Source organism: Macrobrachium nipponense, chromosome 16 (genome assembly GCF_015104395.2).
Source record: "Macrobrachium nipponense isolate FS-2020 chromosome 16, ASM1510439v2, whole genome shotgun sequence".
Lineage (NCBI taxonomy): Eukaryota > Metazoa > Arthropoda > Malacostraca > Decapoda > Palaemonidae > Macrobrachium > Macrobrachium nipponense.
Genome location: NC_087209.1, coordinates 4,975,069 through 4,981,383, shown reverse-complemented (window position 1 = coordinate 4,981,383; position 6,315 = coordinate 4,975,069). Strand labels below are relative to the sequence as shown.

At 38.7% G+C, this 6,315-nt stretch overlaps 1 protein-coding gene across 1 annotated transcript in view; it reads right to left on the bottom strand.

Moving 5' to 3' along the window:
* Nucleotides 1-5,889: 5,889 nt before the first annotated feature.
* The window catches only part of LOC135195552 (uncharacterized), a 55,476-nt gene continuing 55,050 nt past the window's right edge, over nucleotides 5,890-6,315 (bottom strand). The window contains exon 4 of the mRNA XM_064221818.1: nucleotides 5,890-6,315. This exon is cut by the window's right edge and continues 1,270 nt beyond it. The gene's annotated coding sequence lies outside the window, so the exon portion shown is untranslated.

Sequence of the window (6,315 nt, the reverse complement as noted above, 5' to 3'; positions counted from 1 at the left end):
AGTTACTGGCAATGGGACTAGCATTTTACTAAAAAGTAAGACTGCAAGGAAGCAGTTCCCAGTTACTGGAAGTGAGACTAGCCTTTTACTAAAAAGTAAGACTGCAAGGCAGCAGTTTCCAGTTATTGGCAGTGGGACTAGCCTTTTACTAAAAAGTAAGACTGCAAGGCAGCAGTTTCCAGTTATTGGCAGTGGGACTAGCCTTTTACTAAAAAGTAAGACTGCAAGGCAGCAGTTTCCAGCTATTGGCAGTGGGACTAGCCTTTTACTAAAAAGTAAGACTGTAAGGCAGCGGTTTCTAGTTATTGGCAGTGGGACTAGCCTTTTACTAAAAAGTAAGACTTGCAAGGCAGCAGTTTCCAGTTATTGGCAGTGGGACTAGCCTTTTACTAAAAAGTAAGACTTGCAAGGCAGCGGTTTCCTAGTTATTGGCAGTGGGACTAGCCTTTTACTAAAAAGTAAGACTGCAAGGCAGCAGTTTTCAGCTATTGGCAGTGGGACTAGCCTTTTTACTAAAGTAAGACTGTAAGGCAGCGGTTTCTGTTATTGGCAGTGGGACTAGCCTTTTACTAAAAGTCCACCTGCAAGGAAGCAGTTTCCAGTTACTGGCAATGGGACTAGCATTTTACTAAAAAGTACGACTGCAAAGGAAGCAGTACCCAGTTACTGGAAGTGAGACTAGCCCTTTTTACTAAAAAGTACGACTGCAAGGCAGCAGTTCAGTTATGGCAGTGGGACTAGCCTTTTACTAAAAAGTAAGACTGCAAGGCAGCAGTTTCCAGCTATTGGCAGTGGGACTAGCCTTTTACTAAAAAGTAAGACTGCAAGGCAGCAGTTTCAGCTATTTGGCAGTGGACTAGCCTTTTACTAAAAAGTGAAGACTGTAAGAGGCAGCGGTTTCTAGTTTATTGGCAGTGGGGACTAGCCTTTTACTAAAAACAAAAAGTAAGACTTACAAGGCAGCAGTTTCCCAGTTATTGGCAGTGGGACTACCGTTTTACTAAAAAGTAAGACTTGCAAGGCAGCGGTTTCTAGTTATTGGCAGTGGGACAGCCTTTTACTAAAAAAGTAAGACTGCAAGGCAGCAGTTTTTCAGCTATTGGCAGTGACTAGCCTTTTACTAAAAGTAAGACTGTAAGGCAGCGGTTTCTAGTTTTATTGGCAGTGGGACTAGCCTTTTACTAAAAAGTAAGACTTACAAGGCAGCAGTTTCCAGTTATTGGCAGTGGGACTAGCCTTTTACTAAAAAGTAAGACTTGCAAGGCAGCGGTTTCTGTTATTGGCAGTGGGACTAGCCTTTTAAAACTAAAAAGTAAGACTGTAAGGCAGCGGTTTCTAGTTATTGGCCAGTGGGACTAGCCTTTTACTAAAAAAGTAAAGGACTGTAAGGCAGACGGTTGTTTCTAGTTATTGGCAGTGGGCTAGCCTTTTACTAAAAAAGTAAGACTTTTTTTCAAGGCAGCAGTTTCCCAGCTATTGGCAGTGGGACTAGCGTAGATCTAGTGTACCTATCCGCGCGGCCCAGAGTATGGCAGTTTGCGGTTATTCTATGCATTTTTACCTCCTGAAACCAAGAATTTTAAGTAATATTTATTCGGACGACTGTAATTAACCCCCATGGGCCAGTACTAAAGGTAATATTTCAGAAGCACTCCACACTGGATATTAAAATAAATAATCACCTACATGGAAAGAGCATGTGAAAAGCAATATAAAAAGTATAGTCATTATATGAGATTGAACGTGGTGGAATTAAATGAGCTTGATAAATTTTTACCTCAAATTTTTCCTAAGTCGGGAGAGGTGTTTCCTCAACGGTAATGTTTACTTTTAATGAGCCCTCTAACTTACTTTCTTACGCAAACAAAAGCAGTTCCAGTTACTCATTATTGGCTGAGAGGTGTGACATCGTTATGACGTCATGGGTTTCATAACCAATTACGAACGACTTTAGTCGAAAACTAAGTTTCACTAGCATTTCAGCGGAGTAATAAAGTTACCTGTCCAGTGTCCACTGGTATCCTTGTTGACTGAATACTCGAATAATGAAGCAAAAAACGGCATTTTGTCTTCCTGTACCTTCCTTCTGGCATTAATTTTGACAGACCTTCGATTTCCTACCGATTAATTTGCAGGTGCAATGTGGGTTACGGTGAATTTTATCATTATTTGTCTTGTGGTGGTAAAGAAGTTGTGATTGAATATGCTCAAAGACATAATTTCATTCTAAAGCAAAAAAAACTCCGAGTGTTGTGGAGCTACTATTTGTCGGATGACTACAACAGGAACGCCTTTAGGTGTGATCCGCCACGGTAAGTAGCCTTACTGTAACCCCTGTGGCTAGTGCGCGCAGCACAACATTACCTCTTGCCGTACATGGCCGTGCTCTGCCAATAATCTTTGTTTAAAAATTATGCGGATAAGGCGCGAAGCGCCGTTCCGCTACGGCCTTACTGACAGCACACACAAATCGATCGTCGCTGATATGTAGTCTCTCCCTACTTTGTTGTTGTTTTGGTATCGCCGCCATATTGGTTTTTGGTGTTCTTCCGCCGATTTCGGTCGGCGGTCGAGTTGCCGTGTTTCGTACTGGCCTTTGGAAGTTAATTACAGTCGTCCGAATAAATATTACTTTAAATTCTTGTTCAGTGGGTAAAAGTAACATAGGAAAACGTCAATTGCCATAGTCTAGGCCACCGCGGATTGCTTCTGTAGAAATACCGGACTAGCCTTTTACTAAAAAGTAAGACTGTAAGGCAGCGGTTTTCTAGTTATTGGCAGTGGACTAGCCTTTACTAAAAAGTAAAAACTGCAAAGCAGCAGTTTTTAGTTACTGGAAATGAGCCGAGCCTTTTACTAAGAAGTCCACCTGCAAGGAAGCAGTTTCCAGTTATTGGCAGTGGGACTAGAATTTTACTAAAAAGTAAGACTACAAGGCAACAGCTGTTCTTTTAGTTGCCTTCTACGACACACAGAACCTACGATGGTAGTATTCTTATGCCCCTACCACAGGGCTCTCTCATCCCAGCCAACAGCCTAGTGAATACTGGCTGTTAGATATCAGGCTATTGAAGCTAGGCCAATAATAATATTATTATGCCTATGGATGAAGCTCGTATGGTATGGCAAACTTGATCACAATTATTTTACCATACTGTTGTCAGATTTTATTGTGTCACGTTGACCCAAGAATAAAGAACGCCGATAACCAGCCTACAGTAACCTTTTATATACCACAAGGAAAGAAACCTTAGCACCAGAAAACCACATGGTTATAACGAGACCGTATAAACCCTAAGTTCATTTACCTTCTGACGAAGCATTCATTATGGTGTTCATGGGAAACTTCAAAAAAGTAAATTAGGTTGCAGAAATTGTACGATTCCGCAATACGGGTAACACCTGGTGTAGTAGGCTACGCTTTTGTTACTTCGTGTAACACAAGAGGATTTTCTCAACATAACTAACCTATTCATTAACCAATGTTATCAATAATTCTAAAGATATTCAAACATTCATAAGCGTACATGAGGTGTGGCTTGATGAATTTCTTAGCAGGTGGGAGGCAGCACTCGTGGCGAAGATCACAAGAAATCGAATATCGAACCTCACTAACGACTGACTTTACTCTGCGTACCTACTTACGGTACATTCCTGCAGTAGCTCGACTTCCGTATTTATTAGACATCCCTAAGCTCCTTCTCTGTAGTCGTAGGGGCTGTGTGTGTCGACGAGGAAGAGTAATCTTGAAATTTGGGGGAATTTCCCCCCCAAACGGCACTGACGGCAAAACTCTTCTTAAACCAGTAACGGATCCAGCTGACTGAGACTAACCCAACTACCCAAGGACCATAAAACGTGTAGTGAAGTTTGTTCATCGTTATTTGCATGGCATGTGCCCAACAGTTTAAAATAAATAACGATAATTATGATTCATCATTGGGCTTTTAGAAATCGATATATAACCACATAACGTTTAAGGATGACAGACTTATCTATGTATGGTCTCGAATATCATAGTTTAAAAGAGAACTATTAGCTGTGATTCAAACATACAGTACTACCTATACTGTTTTTTTCCATCCACCTGTGGTGTTTGCGCATGGTAACACTGCGTCCCGGGTTTTAGATATTATCCTATTTCGAATATTAACGGTGCAATTCGCATACAGTAAATTATTAAAACACTTTTCAGTTGCAGATGCACACCCAGGTATCCTTTTATTTACCTAAAACTTACACATAGCTAACTATTTAAAGCTCAGAACGCAGTGTTACCATGCGCGACCACCAAGGCAGATGGACAGATGGAAAAAAACAGAGTATAGTTCTCTGCTTTCCCCTCTAACTTAAAAAGACATGTTGCGAACTGTTTATGTATATGTAAATAAGTGATCGCTTTTCAAATTTTGTTTATCGTCAGTCTATATTTTCATTAATCTGGCACTGTCTGTTGATTGATTGATTATGAATATGACATCCATGGTGATTTTTTGGCTGCCCCTCATCGCCGAAAAGGTTTTGACATTTAACCATAAACTTATATTTTATGACTATACAAAATGGGACCTGAGAAGAAATATGCGCCTTACTCCAATACATCTAGAAAAATTGGTCTTATCACTTACCTGTTCTTAAAGATTGGAAATAGCAGATAACTATTGTGTGAACTGCATATTATATTTAACTTCCTTCTACAAATACTGTCTTAAAAAGAAATGAACTTCTTGGGATATTCAAATCACAAAGTCGTCCAAGATAATTAAAAATGTTTTCAGTAGACGACAGCTAAGAAAATAAAAGGTTGCTTCTGACACATCACTTTGCTGGCAAAAATTTAGTACTATCCTGCATACTGCACTAAACATAAAGTCACATTGAGGTATACAAAAGAGAAACTATAAAAAACCATTTATTTTCAAAGTATACAGTTCTTTAAGAATGCATACACTGATCTGGAGAAGTAGAAAAAATGATAAAGGTGGTGGTCTCAAAACCTTGAGATGAAAAAGGAAAAAGTTATCTGAACAGAAAACGAGCGCCGCCATGTCCAGTATTTGAAAGAAACGGCGCAAGTTATATGTACACAGAATATTTCTTCGTTCGAAAATATTTTACTCAGCAGGGCAAGACATAGCCGAAGCAGCCTACTATACAGGATTCTGACCACCTTTAGAACAAAGCCTTAAAGTCAATAAGAGAAAAATTATACTGTCTTTGAACACAACTGCAACATCTTGAGACCATGACGAAGATAAGTCTACAGAATGCCGCAGATCTAGAATTAATTGAATTATACATAACTTGATTGAAGGAATGATTTGTCTCATTGCAACAAGATAGTGTGTATCCTTAAAAGTATTGAACAAACTTTTCAGTTCCAGAAATTGTATCAACATAGGCCTTCAAAGTCGAATATTTTACTTATTTATTAAGTAACTTAACATTTCTTCACCACGCAGTCACTATACAAGACTATCTGAAATACTTAGCACTTAAATTGTTTTATCTTTCGCGGATAAAATTATATCCATTTTTTCTAAAATTACACGACAAAAACAATCATAAACTATAATAACGAAGAATGTTTGTTAAGTATCTAATTGCATCCTAACCTAAGAATGACTACTTGCGTCACTATGGTATCCTAGAAAACAAAATTAAAACAAAAAGGTCTGGTTATACTAAAAGAACATCGATAATCCTATAAAGTCTATTTTGAGGAAAACGACGGAGACTAAGACATAATATTAATACAATCACGATACAGCTGTTGATCGAAATCAGTGTAACTTGTAATTGCAAGGTTTATGATGACAGAAGCGACTCGTTCAGTTATCTATATATATATATATATTATATGATATATATATATATATATATAAAGTAAGGGTTTTGACGTTTTAAAAAAGATACTGAAGGTAGCAGGCCCACAGACGCTAAAATGCTGGGGTATAGGCCTACAAAGGACTGCTTAGAACTGGTAGGACTATAGATGTCACGCAAGTTTGCGATAGAAGTTATAACAGAAAACGGAGTTCTCTCTAGAAGTGATCTTGTCACATGCAATGCAACATAATGGACCCTGGAGTAGCGGTCAAAATACTGTTTATCCTTTTTTTAAATAAGATGATTATCAACCAGTGGCTCTTTGAATAATTCAAAGCGTTTCACACTGCAAGAACGTGACTGTTCAACGTGAATGAGCACACACACATTACGAACAATAATAAAAACAACAGACGCCTTTCGATCTTCACATACATAATGACATCATATTCGCATTACAACAATGACATCACATTAACAGGACAG